At 36.0% G+C, this 18,076-nt stretch overlaps 1 pseudogene; it reads left to right on the forward strand.

Annotated features, from left to right (window-relative positions):
* Positions 1 to 11,570: 11,570 nt before the first annotated feature.
* LOC102983137 (serpin B6-like) lies at positions 11,571 to 12,667 on the forward strand (annotated as a pseudogene).
* Positions 12,668 to 18,076: the final 5,409 nt, after the last annotated feature.

Here is an 18,076-nt window from a genome sequence, read left to right on the forward strand (position 1 = left end):
CTCAAGATATTCTAAAGGTACCTTAGACATTTATTTGATCAAACTAATTTACTAACTAACTCAGAATATCTCTAGTACTACAAAAACCTGTGAAGATATAAAGATAATTATGGCTAATTATTTTTTAGTGAGAATACATTTATCAAACCTATGTTATTTCTAAGCAAATAAATTATTTATTTTTATTAAATAAAAGAAATATTAAATATAAATATAAAATTTTAAATTTCAATATAAAATAAAGAAAATGTTTATTTTTTATTATTTATGAATAAGTTTATTTTTATTATTTATAAAAAGAACTCAAAAAGTCAAAAAAGAACTCAAAAAGTCAAAGGCACTTTTTGCCTGTTTGATTAACGTTCATTCTATAGCTTAACATAAGTTTGGATCTGCATAGCAAAACAGCAATTAATGCTTAAATGTATTTCCTGACAATACACACTCATGGAAAAATAAATAACTCAAAGTAGTACTTATAATTTAAAATTGTACAGTTTTCCTTTGCAATAAGAATACTAAGAATTTTATTTAAGTGAATTCTATAGGAAAATTGTTATTAATATACTTAGCTTAAATGTTATTTATTTATTTCTATAACTTTTTGTGACAGGCACTATTTAAAATGCTTTAAAATTTAATAAAATGAATCCACTTAACAATATCATGAGATAGGTACTATTTCATTTCCATTTTAAAGATGAAAAAATAAAGAAAATAAAGGAGAGTTCAGAAAACTTGTCCAATTATTTCTGTATCACACAGTAATAATTTTATTGTTAAATCCATAAGATATTTATAAATAGAATAAACTACAGTGAGAAGGGTATTGGAGCCAAAATTACTAGGGAAGAACTGGATTTAGATGATCTTGTATACCCATTTAGGCCAGAAAATGTCATGATTCATGGATTCTCTGAACTTCTCAGCTGCAAATAAGATAGTGTGGAAAAAAATTAAGTCTTCAGGTATGGCATTCTCTGCTTTCTTCCGGAATGTTAGATAACAGATGACAGGCACCCTGTTTGTAAGAATATGTTTCTGTCCTTTATTTTCAATAGACAGGTATTAAATGTGTAAGTACTGTATTTAACTAGAAGGAAGATTTGAGAATTTTCCATAAGGGTAAGGAATAAGTGCCATACTATGGGAGAGTTTAATTTGTGAGTACACAGCATCCACATCTAATGAAGGTCCTCACAGTTTAGGTCCAAGAATTCACAATAAAAATAATAACATAAATGCACAAAAACAGCCCATACAGAAAAATAGAGATGGTACCTTCCACCACAGGACAATAATCCAAAGTTTAGATTCTCCACGTCCAGGGAGGGTTGATTTTCCACAAACTATCATCTAGCATCATAATGTTTCAAAAGAGGCACACTTTTACCACAAACAAAACAAAGCAAACAAAAAGGAAAAAATATTTGAAGTTTTGTTTTGGGCTGTGTTTCATTTAACCAAAGAAGAGCAAACAACATGTATGGCTAATGATGTATAGAACTGGCAGGTATTTTACCAAGTGATGAGATGCTGCAAAACTCTGACCATATTTCTGTTCCTTCCACTGGTTAACTGCTCTTTCGGATATGTTATTTAATTTCACAAAATATACCAAAAAACACCTCTCCACCTTTGGGGGATTTTATTGTACAAAAATTTGAAAATTGTTGCCGTCTTAAAAAAATAGAACAAAACTTAGTAAGGAGTAGCGCTAATAAGTAAAAGGACTAATTTCTCTCCAAGCTTATTAGGTCAATTTCTATTTTTATTGGAACTAGTTTGGAAATAGTTTAAATTTGTACAGGGAAATGGACATGTGTTGTTGTTTTGTTTTGTTTTGCTTTGTAGTTGTGTGTGTATAATCAACCACCAGAGCACATGGGATATATATAGGAAATACTTTAAAATTCAAGGCTACAAACATGTTAGTTTCCTTATGTTAGTCTATTTCAAACAAATCTTTAGGATTACCCATTTTGTGCACTATTCTTAGTAAAATCAGAAAGTCCCCATCCTCTGGGAACTTACAGTCATGAAGATGAGAAGCACAGAGATAATTCTAAGATAATTCTGACTCTAATATTAGTCAGGGTATGGTAGACAATATCTGATGTATAGATGGTCTGTATCAGGCAACTGTCCTAATTAGTAATTACATGATGGCTGCAAACATATCCACTGCTCCAAACTCATAGGAAAAGAAATGTAGGGATTTTGAAAATCCTCTTGAAAAAGGTGAACACTGAGCTGTTGAACTGTTTGTTGAAGGATGGGCAGGAGGTAATCAGGCAAATGTTAGAGGGAGTTTATTTCATGCAAAGACAAAAAGAACAGATTTCGGAGCATGAAGACACTGACATACATATAAAATTGTAATGTTACATCATCCTTGAATTTTCTTTTTTATAGCTAGGCATCCTGCTCTCTCTGTCTCTGTCTCTGTCTCTGTCTCTCTCTCTCTGAATCTGTGTGTGCCTGTAAGGATTTAACTTTTTTGAATCTGTCATAATTCAATCATGTTAGGACATAATTTGTGTTAATGTCCTATATTCCACTTGACTGTCAAAGCATATGACTCTAAGATTTCCTCTAAGTTTCTTTCTCCATCTACTTAACCTCTGTTGCCTATAAACCAGCTCTGAAGGGAATTGTTTCTCTACAAAAAAGATCACCACCATTATTAGTACTCATAAAATACTTTTTGTGAGAAGTGGCAAGAAAGTACAAGATCAGTGATTGGAGTATATATTAAATATAAATATTTATTTACTATTACATTTTATTTTTATATATAAAAAATACTCTAGCAATAAGCTTAGTTTTTTAACAATTTAATTCCTCCTCCTTCCAATACACAGGAATGCAGCAGTCAGAAACCAAATAGCATTATAGTCTCTTACCAACATGCATCAATTTATTTTCTGTTTATTGATGCCATGGCTAATATAAATTATTATTTAGGAGTTGCTCATAATATGTAGAGGAGAAATTCTAGAAGTCTTAGGTTTTTCTGAGGAGTTAAAAGTTAATAGCATAGATTTGGGCAAAGATAATCCTGTGTTAAATTTTTGTTCTGATAAATTCTAGCTGAGTGACATTGGGTAACTTTATTTTACTTATCTTAGTTTCCACACTGAATTCCCATCTGAAATGAGAATTTTTGTGAGATTTGAATGGAGGTATAGAGATGTATAAAATAAAATCTTTGGCTTAAAATGTGTATAGAACATGGACTTCAAATGCTGTGGGCTGTGTGTGTGTGTGTGTGTGTGCAGGTACATGTATATATATGCTTACCCAGAATATATTAAGGACAGAAAAAAGTTAGGAAAACCGGGCTTCTCTGGTGGCGCAGTGGTTGCGCGTCCGTCTGCCGATGCAGGGGAACCGGGTTCACGCCCCGGTCTGGGAGGATCCCACATGCCACGGAGCGGCGGGGCCGCTGAGCCTGCGCGTCCGGAGCCTGTGCTCCGCAACGGGAGAGGCCACCCGCAACGGGAGAGGCCCCAACAGAGGGAGGCCCGCATACCACTAAAAAAAAAAAAAAAAAAAAAAGTTAGGAAAACCTGTAGAGAAGAGCATGACATAGGGCCTGACAAAGAAATCAACAAATATATATATGTATTATGAGTGAAAAATAAATGTAAATCTACAAATACAATAAGTAATTTTTTAAAAAAATAAACAAATAAATGAATAGTGCCCCATAGAGGGAAGCAGCAAGAACCTTATCTGTTGTTATTTATGTGTCATCTTCTTTTTTTAACCTTTCCTTTACTCTCTCTCATCAAAACTTCACAATTGACATGTTATCATTCATGCAAGGAAGATCTCACTAAAATTCGCAATCAAGAGGAAGAAGCAGGAAATATATGAGGGGTGGGGAGGGGAATGTAGGTTGTCACCATAAACACTAAGTCCAGAAAAATTATCAAACTTTGAGTTGTCTGTGGTTTCTTAGTTGGCAGTTGCAACTATACAATTACTATTATTATTATTATTATATATTTTTCCATTAATCAGAATATTTAAGTATGTCTGAGGAATCTGTATTTTAATGATCCTTCTGAATGATTCAATAAAGTACTACGTTTTGAAAAACAATGATGTAAATCTCATACAGAAAATGAATCTATAATGTAAGTCCTATGTGGTACTAAGAAAAACTATTTCCACAGAGCATATCTACCTGTTTGGTTGGCAGACTCTTTGGGTCACCAGACAGAATTTGTTAGCTTCAAGTTGTAATAAAGGAAATTCACTGATATGTAAATTGATTTGTTACAGTAGAGAGCAATTTAGAAATCCTGAAGCTGAGTGGAGAGAGACTACTTGAAATGGACACATTAATGTACACACAATGACAGAAAATGTTAAATATAAATATAAACTCATAGTTGAATGAGAATATTTAGTGCAGGGGCAAACCATATAAATAAATGGGACCCTTGAATGTCTTATTAAATATAGATTTGTACAAGTATGCTTTATTTTCAAAAACATGACAACTTTCCAGTTTACTGTATTTGCTGAAACTTTATTGGAAAGAGAAAAACTTAAAAGCAGTCTCAGCTTTCGAGGTGCTTACAAATTAAGAGGTAGAGAAAGTCACCAACAGTTAATTTGAAAATCAGGCTGCTGATTAGCCACACAGACAGCAAGAGAAGAGATTTCATAAGTAGTAAGTGATTAATTGTCCCTTGAATTACACTGACAGTAATTGATAGAGGACTTAAAAGCAGGGAGAATTTATCTGATGACGCTGAGTCATTTCAAGGTGAACTAATGCCAAGTGCCTCTTGGTTTTAAAAGAAGGCAGAAGGATAAAGCACTGCAAAGCCCTGTGCAAGCTTTTATAAGATTAGACAAAGAAAATGGATACTTTCTATGTGATTGGAACTGTGCTACATACATTATACATCTATATACATTTCTTTAATCTTTACACCCTGGGAATTAGATACTAGCACCTAGTTTGCAGATGAAAAAACCAAGATTAACAAAGTGAGTAACTAAGTGATCCAAAGTCATGGAACGACTGAGTACAAGATTTAAATCGTGGTTGATGACTCCAAATCTTGTCCATATTACATTGCATCAAACTAATATCTGCTCTACTTGCTTATTTGGAAGAAATAATTATGTGAAACTGGTGATTATGTCAGACCAATGAATTTTAACTATAATTACTTCCAGTTGGGGTGCATTTTGATACTACCAATTTCAGGAGTTTAGAAGTTTGGATTTTCCTCTCTCTGTATTCTCTTCTCTGACTCAGTTTTCTTTCTGACCACCAATTTAACTATTGTTGCAATTGCCTATAATTTCTATGTGGCCTTATCCTTGTTAAGATGCTTAAGAACTATTTTCAGTTGTGTTAATTTCCCTATTGTGTCATTGTTCACTATAGTGTAGGGATTACTTGATACGAGATGAAATAGGAAGATTTACTTAACAGCAGCAACAACAAAGTCTTGACTGAAGAAACAAGAATGCATTTTTCTTATTTTATTTTGTGGTTTTATTCAACTTTTAATACCGTAAGTAATACTTGGTTTTAACAGCCAATTTTCTCTCGTGTAAGATAGATGAATATCGTGGTACTGTTAGGACTATGGATTGTGATCAAAAGTTTGAAATAATGTCTTCAAGTCTCATCCATGTTGAGGACATTATGCTAAATGAAAGTAGCAAGTAGGAGAAAGACAAATACTGCATGATTCAGTTACATGAGGTCTCTAAAATAGTCAAAATGGTTAAAAGCAGAAAGGAGAATGGTAGCTTCTCAGGGCGGGGGGGGGCGAAGGAAACGGGGAGATGCATTTCAGTGATGCAAGATGAAAAGTTCTAGAGGTCCACGGTACAATATTGTATGTATAGTTAACAGTAATGCGCTGTACATTGAAAATTTTATTAAGTGGGTAAACCTCATCTTACGTATTTTTACCACAATAAGAAAAAGTTAAAAATAGGAATCCACGTCAGAAAAGTATTCCCTTTAAGAACTTCTATGACAAGTTATGGACTCGATGAGTATTTGAAAACAAGTTCAAGGAGATGAGCAGAATTCAAGTGCTCAATTTCTTTAACTTAGAAAAATGCCAGTCATGTCTGTGCCTCTAATGTCTCTGATTGCAAAAGGCATCAACTGATCTGAAACATAAATCCAAAGTTAAATAAATAGCATAGATATTTTAGAAATTAAAAGTTTACCTCTTTTATTTTCTGAAATTTACATTAGAGTACTTCAATATAGAGTTCCACTTCTGCTTACAAGGTAGGAACCCACAAGAGAATATTGCTCCTACCCTATCCATTAAAAAATTACAGTTTTCCTTAAGTCCATTAGAGAGTTGAGTCTACAGGGCAACAAATTGCATTAAATTCTAAAGAGTGCTAGATCTATACAAGGAGACATGGGACACCAAATTGTTTCCCTGTTGACAGAGCACAGGAGGAAGAGGTGGCTGCTGTAAAAATAGGTAAAAATAAAACAGCCACAATTTTAATTATTTCTTGTAAGTTTAATATGGACTGGCACGACAGGTCAGAATAACTGAGAACACTGAACCCAAGGAGTGTCTATATTCACACACGAACCATCTGCCTCCACTGCTATTCAAGAGAATGTTTCAGGGCAGAACGGAAGACCTGCTGAGAGCCCTCTAGTGACTTACAGAACCCAAATCCCACTATTCCCCATGTCCTTCTCTTATATTAAGCAAAAGACTTAAGCTGGTGGGGAAGGGGCAGGAGACCTTCCAGCTCCCAAGGCCCAAGCAAAGATAGATGACTAAAAGAGGAAAAAGAAAATCTCTCTGCCACTGGACGTGGACATGAGAAAATCTATGGAGTACATGATTCTGCATGACACAAACATAAGTCAACTACCAATTATAAATACTACTGGGTGATGGTCAGGAAACTCTTTCCCTTCAAAACCACCCCCCTTCCCAAACACTAGGCAGACTTTGGCTGCAGTAAAGGGGAAGAAACACTGAAAAATTCTTACTCCTGTAGTCCAAGATCACAAGACCTCTCTAAGACTGAGATTGGAACTGTAGAACCAAGCAAGAACACTCCCTCTGTATAACTTGATGCAAAGTTATACGCGGAAGTAGGCTAGTGCTAGTACAGGGGTAGTAGGGTGAAGGGAACACCCATGTGCAGGTGTGCAAGGGCACTCGACAGCTGAGGATGGTAATATAATTCTCAAAAAAATATATTATGGAGCCCCAGGTCCCACTCTAAGCATTACATACTTGCATTCCAATCCTGTATATGTTTGAAATCTGTGGTGCCCTGAAGGTAGCAAAAACAAGTCCCAAAGCCAGCTAAAATACTTAATAAAGAGATTCAATTCCCCACATAGAGAGAAGATGGATGAGAAAATTATTTACGTCAGTCTTTACTATTCATCTGAACACAATATCCAGAATTCCATAAAAATGACAAGAAAAAAAATGAAGAGAAAACAAGGCAGACCTAGATGTCACCTAAATTTCAGAACCATGATAGGAGCTTTAAAATATGTATGATCAATGTTAAAGGATACAACGTGATGACAGATCAGCAAACATGAAGACAGATCATATCTATTATTCAACTTGAAGTATACACAAACCAATGGCTACAGTTTTGAAAATAAGGTAAGTTCTAGATTGGGCTACTCTGGGTATCCAGTATCAGAGACCTTGGGTAGGGTCTTTGAAAGGCCTGTGGGGGTGGGAAGTGGGGGCTGGAGATGAGATACACCTTGTGTTCCATGCTGCCTGGTATTGCTGCAAGAGCAGCAATAATGATACAGGAAGTCAAGTGGTCTGAACACAGCACTTAGTTGTGTTTTTGAAGTAATTGTCTTCCTTCTCCCTCTTTTGGAAAATTGTGAAGTCTTTGACTAACTAAATACTGAGATGGATTTCAGTTTATTGACTTCCTGGGAGCTGAAATGCACAGTCTGTTTCTTCTTATCTTCAGCTGCTTTTTTGTTTGTTTGTTTAAAGTCATACACAATTTAATGAAAATAAAAATACCTAATTTCAGAACCTTAGGAAAGTGTTGCCAGGGTGTTTAGTTTAAAGTAATAAAACCTACTTGCTCAGTACTATAAAGAGAAAGACTGATACTTGTTTTACTTTTCAAAATTTGCCCCCCTCTATTTTCAGAGCTAACATTAACCTCCAGAAACCATAAGGGCAGCATTGCTCACCACTCAAGATTGATGGAGTTTTTCGTTTGTTTGTTTGTTTTTAAGTATAGTTGATTTACAATGTTGTGTTAGTTTCAGGTGTACAGCAAAGTGATTCAGTTACACATATATATATTCTTTTTCAGATTCTTTTCCCTTACAGGTTATTACAAAATATTGAGTATAGTTCCCTCTGCTATATAGTAGGTCCTTGTTGGTTATCTATTTTATATATAGTAGTGTGTATATGTTAGTACCAAACTCCTAATTTATGCCTCCCCCTTCCCCCTGGTAACCATAACTTTGTTTTCTATGTCTGTGAGTCCGTTTCTGTTTTGTATATAAGTTTATTTGTGTCATCTATTAGATTCCACATATTAGTGATATCATGTGGTATTTGTCTGTCTGACTTACTTCACTCAGTATGATCTTCTCTAGGTCCATCCATGTTACTGCAAATGGCAGAATTGATGGAGGCTTGAACTGAGATAGTCTCAGAACAGGTCTGTAAACCCATTCTGTGTTTATCCCCCAGTTCTTAAGCATATATTGATAGTTGGAATAAGTATAGCAAGCATCTAGCAGAATGCTTATCTTGGCTGTAACTCATGAGGTGAGGGTACTTAAATTCATAAGACCCAAGCTTAAAAGACCGAAGCTTAAGCCTACAGAGCTTTGACAACCTACAAAGATATTCAATTAAAGCAAAAAAATTTCATCACTGGGGAAATTAGGGGAAAAAAAGATTGATGTCAAGATCGTGGTAATTCCCAAAGGCTAACTAAGGACTATCATATAACTAGGAGCTTCAGGAATCTATGTATAACATAATTTCATAGTGCCATAAGGTACCTTGGAAGAGGATTTTCTAGCCCAATCTCCTGACTTTTAATTTTAAGAAAATCGATGGAAATTTTTAGCAGACCCTGGACCCTTTCATAATTACTGATTTTAAGTCCCTGAGACATGAGTTGAGACAGGAAATATGTTATGATGTAGGTTCTCCCTAGCTCCATTTTATAGACAAGTATATTAAACTCAGATCACAGATTTAGTAAAGCAGGAAGCTGAGATTCAAACTCAAGTCTCTTTGACTCTAAAAATCTGGGCTTATTCCTTTGCATCATACAGGGACCTCTTGGCAGTATGGAACAAAATAGAAAGTTTTCCTTTTTATCCCTCTTAGTCTTGTATTCTTATGGTTGGGGAGCAGGCGAGGATGGCATTCTTCTTGTCTTCAGGTACAGGGATGTACATTAACCCCCTTGTGAATGGGTCAGTGTGGAATCTTTCAGTTGGATTTCTCTGAGTATAAATGTGAATGGTGGGCTGTTGTTCTGCCAGTATGCAGGTGTGTGTGTTTTGGTGGTGGCATTGGGATAGCCAACAGGACTCAATGGAGGAATGAGAGGGCAAATAACAATTAATATTCATAATAGCAATGATGACAGCTAACATTTATTGAACATTTCCCATGCGCAAGAGGAGAGAAAATCGCCCCCTCTTTATCATCTCTGCACTAGTCCTAGGTTTCATTACTTTGAAACTCTCAGAAGATAAGACCATGAGTAAATTTGTGACTCTAATAATATTTTAACAGTACTCAGAGAAAGTGATTGTTGCATTAGTTCAACAGAATTAATGAGTAAGTACGAAAGCAAGGCTTAGAATAAGTATAAAAGGAACCTTTCCACAAGACCAGAATAGATGATTCACACTTGTACTTAGTTTTTACCTAATAAAATCCCATTTGTCTTGGATGAAGGTCTCTATTAAATAATAGCAGAGAATAAAATGACAGCCATACATCTCTTTTCCCTTATCTGTGCTCAAGAGAGAGGATTAGTCTGAAGCAATGCCTGAAAGCATCTAGCTCCTGTTTGATGTAGCAATTTCCCCCCAGCAATAAGTTGCTACAGTAAAGTTAGCTATGATCATCTTTTCTTCTCCTTCTTTGTATTGTTAAGTGCTGAAAAAGCACCTCTGCCCCAGTTCCCAAGAACTAAAGAAACCCCTTCTTCCTTGTATCTCCTCTTTGAAGCCAGTGAGAGGTCTGCAGAAAAGAAAAAGAATGAGAGATTTGGCCTCAGACAAAAACTGTAGTCTCAGTGGTTCAGTAACAAAGTTGACAGCTTGAGGGAAAAAAAATCCCATGTGGCAGATCCATATGTGGCAAAGTCTTCCCAGAATGAATGAATGTATTATAAATCATTTCTGGAGTTGTTACACATGTTGATTTAAAAGGGACTTCGTTTCACTTTTATTTTAATGTACTTTAGTGTATCTAGTGGATAATTAAAATAAAATATGAAACAATGACACTCAGAGAAACACCTGAAGATAGAATATTTTTCTCCTTGATTAAAAAAATGTATTTGGAGAAAAGCTCAAACTCATTACAGTAGTAAACCTTGTTTCGGGGCGGGGGGGCGGGTGGAGGACCCATAGGACCATGATTAGCCCACTTTTAAATGAGTTTACCTTTAGGAGGCTTTCTGATTTTCCACTGACCCACTTCCAGAATCTCTTTTTCAATTTTCAATCATGTAAAATAAGCATCTTATCCTGGAACATGAACAGGAGGTGGAGGATTTTCTTCTCTGCAATATATGCAGGTTTCTAGTTCAAATGGTAATATCTGCTTATAAAGATTTTTTAAAGATAAAGGTAATGATATTCTTGGTGAATATTTGAATACAAAGATTAATTGTATTTAATTATGTGTTGTGATGGCTAATTTTATATGTCAACTTGACTGGGCCACAGGCTGCCCAGACAACTGGTCAAACATTATTCTGGATGTGTCTGTGAAGGTGTTTCCAGATGAGATTAGCATTTCACTCAATGCACTAAGTAAAGGAGATTGCCCTTTCCGCTATGAGTGAGCCTCTTACTAAGTAACAAGACCTGAATAGGACAAAAAGTCTGAGTAAGAAAAACTCCTCCTGCCTGAATGCCTTCACTGGGCAATCAGTCATTTCCTGGTTTTGCCCTGGAACTGAAACATTGGCTCCTCTCTTGTGGGGTCTCCAGCCTGTTGGCTTTCAGACTGGAGCTACACCATCAGCTCTCCTAGTTCTCTAGCCTGGTGACTGCAGATCTTGAGACTTCTCAGTTTCCATAATCTTATGAGTCAGTTCCTTATTCCAAAGGAAATATATATATGTGTGTGTGTGTGTGTGTGTGTGTGTGTGTGTGTATATACACACACACACTATGAGTCAGTTCCGTATTCCAAAGGAAATATATATATGTGTGTGTGTGTGTGTGTGTGTATATACACACACACACACACATATGTAAATGTATATTATGTAATTATGTTATACATAAGTATATTATAATATACTTCTGACTTGTACAGATATTGAGAAACATGTTTTTCTACCCCATGAACATCTTCTCTGCCCTGGTCATGGTTTTCATGGGAGCAAGTGGAAAAACCACAGCCCAGGTGTCCCAGGCATTTCTTTAAGTAAAAGCAGAGGCAGAGGGGAAGACGCTCACCAGGGTTTCCAGTTACTCCTCCTCAAGGTTAACAGAACTGGCACACTCTACTTGCTTAGAACAGCCAACAGTCTCCTTGGAGAAAAGTCCTGTGATTTCCTCTCATCTTTCAGAGTTTCCTCTTGCAAATTGTACCAAGCAGAGATGGAAGAGTCGACTTGAGCAACATTTCAGAGGAGTCCAGAAACCACATAAACACCTGGGTAGCCAAAAGCTAAAAGGTAAAATTATAGAGTTGCTGTCTCCAAATTCAGTTAATTCAGTGACTAATCTGATTGTGAATGCCATCTAATTCAAAGGAAACTGGGCTCATCAACTTAACAAAGTGCAGACCAAAGAAAGACAATGGAAAGTCAGCAAGAATGAAGACAAGCCTGTGCAAATGATGTTTAAGGAATATACCTTTAAAAAGACCTATATAGGAGAACTAGTCACCAAAATTTTGGTGCGTCCCCATATTGGCAAGAAGCTGAATATGTTCATCATGCTTCCAGATGAAAAGACCAGTTGGAAAAGGGTGAAAAAATAACTTACTTATGAGAAATTCATAGAATGGACAAAACTAGACATGGTGAATGAAGAAGAGGTGGAAGGTTTCCTCCTTAGATTTAAACTGGTGGAGAAATAGGACAGGCAGGATGCTCTTTGCAGTCTGGGAATGATGGATGCCTTGGAGCAGGCCAGGGCAACTCTTCTGGAGTGTCATCCAAGAGAGACCTCTTTCTGCCCAAGGTCCTGCACAGGTCCTTCATGGACGTCAATGAAGAAGGCATGGAGATAATGGCCACCACTGCTGCCATCATGATGATGCCACCTGTAAGAATGATCCCCAGGTTCTGTGAGGACCACCCCTTCCTTTTCTTTATCCAGCACACCAAAACCAATTTTATTCTTTGTGGGGATGATTTTCCTCCCTATAAGGAAATGGTTGGTACAGCTTATAGACATTCTCCTGTCTCCTACTGACCCACTTTTCCTCAGAAACTTCACAGTGTGTCTCCAAGCCAAAATGACTTTGGTGACAATCCAAAAATAAAGTGTCCAATTTTGAAAAAAAAAAATGTAAATAATTAAATATAAGTGATTCTGCTTCTCTGGAGAGCCCTGACTAATACATGTGTGGATTCACTTAAAAATAAAATGGGTGTGTTTAAGTGTATACAGATATTTATTTACACACATTCATATATACAATATATTATGCATACTATAATAAATATTTTAACCATACCATATATTATATACAGAGGACAGAACAATAGAGAAAGGAAGAGGAATTAAAATAACTAAAATAACTAAAAGGTTATCAGAAGTTACAAGAAAAGTAGAGAAGGAACATTACTCTGGAATTCACAGTTCTGGATTCCATTCTTAGTTTAACATTTACTAGTAATCAAAACCCAGGAATGTTGTGGGGAGGCTGGGCAGGGTGTGTAGAGTCAGCTCTTTCAATTCTATGTCAAAGTAGGACATTTGAAGGAATTCAAGTTGTTGGAGGATCCCAGCATTGGGAAACGGAAGAGTGAGAACATCTTGGGCAGTGAACATCAGTCACCATTTTCCACAGATAGTAGGATCCAGGTGGGAATCCACAGAAGAAATAAGGTAGACACGGGAGAAACAAAAGCGCAGGGACTCCCCATCACCAACTGAGGTCAGAATAAGGCTATGATTCCAGCGGAAACCAAGAAAAGCAGAAAGGTTTCACAACTTAATTACGCTGCTTGGGAAAAAAGTGAGTCCTGAAGCCTGGATTCAATGTTTAGCTAATTGGGAGAATAATAAAAAATTTCATAGTTTACTATGAAATTTCATAGTTTACTAGATTCCAGATGTGGCCAATTCCAGATCATGATTTTGACTCATAATTATTATTTTTTTCATGAAGAAATCCTCTTTCTTTCTGGTTAGAATTGACCATTTATTTTTATTTAAGATGCAGCTTCACAACAAATGCTAAGGGAAATTCTCTAGGCAGGAAAGAGAAGGGAAGAAAAAGACCTACAAAAACAAACCCAAAGCAATTAAGAAAATGGCAATAGGAACATACATATCAATAATTACCTTAAATGTAAATGGATTAAATGCTCCAACCAAAAGACAAAGACTGGCTGGATGGATATAAAAACAAGACCCATATATATACTGTCTACAACAGACCCACTTCAGAAATAGGGACACATACAGACTGAAACTGAGGGCATGGAAAAAGATATTCCATGCAAATGGAAATCAAAAGAAAGCTGGAGTAACAATACTCATATCAGACAAAATAGACATTAAAATAAAGACTATTACAAGGGACAAAGAAGGACACTACAAAATGATCAAGGTATCAATCCAAGAAGAAGATATAACAATTGTAAATATTTATGCACCCACCATAGGAGCACCACAATACATAAGGCAAATGCTAACAACCATAAAAGGGAAAATCCACAGCAACACAATAATAGTAGGGGACTTTTAACGTCCCACTTTCACCAATGGACAGATCATCCAAAATGAAAATAAATAAGGAAACACAAGCATTAAGTGACACATTAAACAAGATGGACTTAATTGATATTTATAGGACATTCCATCCAAAAACAAGAGAATACACTTTCTTTTCAAGTCCTCATGGAACATTCTCCAGGATAGACTGTATCTTGGGTCACAAATCAAGCTTTGATAAATTTAAGGAAACTGAAATCATATCAAGTACCTTTTCCGATCACAATGCTATGAGACTAGATATTAGAGGAAAAAATTTACCTTTAACCTAAATTCATGAATTGCAAACTTTCACATTTAATTTTCCTCCCCCCTCTGTTCACAAATAATTTGCATGCACACATGTGCATGCATGTATGTAGTGTTATATTTTAAGTTGCAGATATTACATTTTACCATTTATACTTCCATGTGTTCCTTTTAAGGATAACTTCCTACATAACCACAGTAACATCATCACACCACTAACATTTCAATTAAATTCTGTTCTCACAAAAAATAAATTCCACATTCGCATTTCATTTACTCTGAAAGTAAATTTCATTGTCTTTTTTAATCACTTTTTTTTTTTTTTTTTTTTTTTTTTTTGCGGTACGCGGGCCTCTCACCTCTGTGGCCTCTCCCCCTGCGGAGCACAGGCTCCGGACGCGCAGGCCCAGTGGCCATGGCTCAGGGGCCCAGCAGCTCCGTGGCATGCGGGATCCTCCCGGACCGGGGCACAAACCCGCGCCCCCTGCATCGGCAGGCGGACTCCCAACCACTGCGCCACCAGGGAAGCCCCATTGTCTTTTTTAAAAATTCAGTATTCGATAAAGGATTATATGTTGTATTTGATGATTGTCTCTAATCTCTTTAATTCTAGAACATTCCCCATGCTTCTCATTATGTGACTCTTTTGAGGTTTCAAAGCCCATTATTCTGTGTAATCAGTCATATTCTGAATTTGTCAGATTATTTACTCAGGGTTAGTTTCATATTAAACATTTTTTTTGGCAAGAAAATTATGTAGAGTTTTCTTTTTGATGTAGAGTACACTTTTTGCATTGTGTCAGGAGACATGATTTCAGATTGTCCCAAAATTAGTGATGCTAAATTTGATAAATTGGTTAAGCTGGTAAACACCAGATATCTCCATTTTAAAGGTATACTGTCCCTTCATAAGCACAATTTGTAAGCAGTTTATGGGTGATATTTTGAGATAACATAATTGTCTTGTTCCCTACCTACTTTAAACAAGTGATTTTGCATGCATGAAGATTCTTGCCTAAGTATTACTTTAGTGGTTACAAAATGATGGTTTTCTTATTACAGCATATTTTCCTTTTAGGTATGACCTCACTAGTGTTTGTGTACCTGCTTGCTTTATGGCCAAACAAGGAGCTTGAAGCTGGTACTATATTTTTCCTGTCCCACACTCAAAATGACCTACTTTTGTAAAAGTTCAGTAACTTTTAGAAGGAAATGATACTTAGAACAAACATCTGTGTTATGTGAAAATTCTAACGTCTCATTGGATAGAATTAGAAAAAAATATGTATTTTTATACTTATAAATATTTGAGTTAATTTTGGCATTTCTAATTCATTCACATTTCTTCACTTTTTAATTTTCTTTTACAGAGGAAACCTTGGTTCCTATGAATATTAATATATTTACCAACTTATTTCATATTACAATGTTTATAAAATAATTACAATACCAGTATCACTTTTACAAATAAACCAACTAATTGAAGTTTAAGATTTCTTCATAGTTATGTTTGTCCTTAGAGTACATCCCACTAAGGATATGAAATCATTATGCCATTTTAAAAAATTAGTTGAGAGGAAGTGTTCACCTCAGAGATGTAGAGAATTCAAGCAAAAGCATTGCTATCACCTTTAAAATAAGAAAAAAGATGGACACAGTGCAAATAATTCCGCTTCTGGAATCCATCAGAAAAGTAAGGTTGAAGGGTTAACAACTAACATGAAATCTGGGAAGAGATAGGAACCTGCAGGGAGATACAAGACCTGAGAATTTGCTTGCTTGGGCAGATGCTGCCAGACTATGCAAGCTACTAAGGAGATTAAGCTAGAATTTGCTTTTTAAACACCTTTATTGGAGTGTAAGTGCTTTACAATGGTGTGTTACTTTCTGATTTATAACAAAGTGAATCACCTATACATATACATGTATCCCTGTATCTCCTCCCACTTGCGTCTCCCTCACACCCTCTGTATCCCACCCCTCTAGGTGGACATAAAACACCGAGCTGATCTCTCTGTGCTATGTGGCTGTTTCCCACTAGCTATCTATTTTACATTTGGTAGTGTATATATGTGTATGTCACTCACTCACTTCGTCCCAGCTTACCCTTCCCCCTTCCCGTGTCCTCAAGTCCATTCTCTACGTCTGTATCTTTATTCCTGTCCTGCCCCTAGGTTCTTCAAAACCATTTTTTTTTAGATTCCATATATATGTGTTAGCATACGGAATTTGTTTTTCACTTTCTGACTTACTTCACTCCATATGACAGTCTCTAGGTCCATCCAACTCACTACAAATAACTCAATTTCATTTCTTTTTATGGCTGAGTAATATTCCATTGTATATATGTGCCAATATTCTTTCTCCATTCATCTGTCGATGGACACTTAGGTTGCTTCCATGTCCTGGCTATTGTAAATAGAACTGCAATGAACATTGTGTACATGACTCTTTGAATTATGGTTTTCTAAAGGTATATGCCCAGTAGTGGGATTGCTGGGTCATATGGAAGTTTTATTTTTAGTTTTTTAAGGAACCTCCATACTGTTCTCCATAGTAGCCATATCAATTTACATTCCCACCAACAGTGCAAGAGGGTTCCCTTTTCTCCACACCCTCTCCAGCATTTATTCTTTGGAGATTTTTTGATGATGGCCATTCTGACTGGTGTGAGGTGATACCTCAGTGTAGCTTTAGCATTTCTCTAATGATTAGTGATGTTGAGCATTCTTTCATATGTTTGTTGACAATCTGTATATCTTCTTTGGAGAAATGTCTGTTTAGATCTTCTGACCATTTGGGATTGGATTGTTTGTTTTTTTGATATAGAGCTGCATGAGCTGCCTCTATATTTTGGAGATTAATTTTTTCTCAGTTATTTCTTTTGCACATATTTTCTCCCATTCTGATGGTTGTCTTTTCATCTTGTTTGTGGTTTCCTTTGCTGTGCAAATCTTTTAAGTTTCATTAGGTCCCATTTGTTTATTTTTGCTTTTATTTCCATTTCTTTAGGAGGTGGGTCAAAAAGGATCTTGCAGTGATTTATGTCACAGAGTGTTCTGCCTATGTTTTCCTCTAAGAGTTTTATAGTGTCTGGCCTTACATTGAGGTCTTTAATCCATTTTGAGTTTATTTTTGTGTATGGTGTTAGGGACTGTCCTAATTTCATTATTTAACATGTAGCTTCCAGTTTTCCCAGCACCACTTATTAAAGAGGCTGTCCTTTCTCCATTGTATATTCTTGCCTCCTTTATCAAAGATAAGGTGACCATATGTGTGTGGGTTTATCTCTGGGCTTTCTATCCTGTTCCATTGATCTATATTTCTGTTTTTGTGCCAGTACCATACTGTCTTGATTACTGTAGCCTTGTAGTATAATCTGAAGTCAGGGAGCCTGATTCCTCCAGCTCCATTTTTCGTTCTCAAGATTGCTTTGGCTAGTTCTAGTTCTGTGAAAAATGCCACTGGTAGTTTGATAGACATTGCATTGAATCTGTAGATTGCTTTGGGTGGTATAGTCACTTTCACAATGATGATTCTTCCAATGCCAGAACATGGTATATCTTTCCATTTGTTTGTATCATCTTTAATTTCTTTCATCAGTGTCTTACAGTTTTCTGCATACAGGTT

This window comes from Physeter macrocephalus, chromosome 2, assembly GCF_002837175.3.
Source record: "Physeter macrocephalus isolate SW-GA chromosome 2, ASM283717v5, whole genome shotgun sequence".
Lineage (NCBI taxonomy): Eukaryota > Metazoa > Chordata > Mammalia > Artiodactyla > Physeteridae > Physeter > Physeter macrocephalus.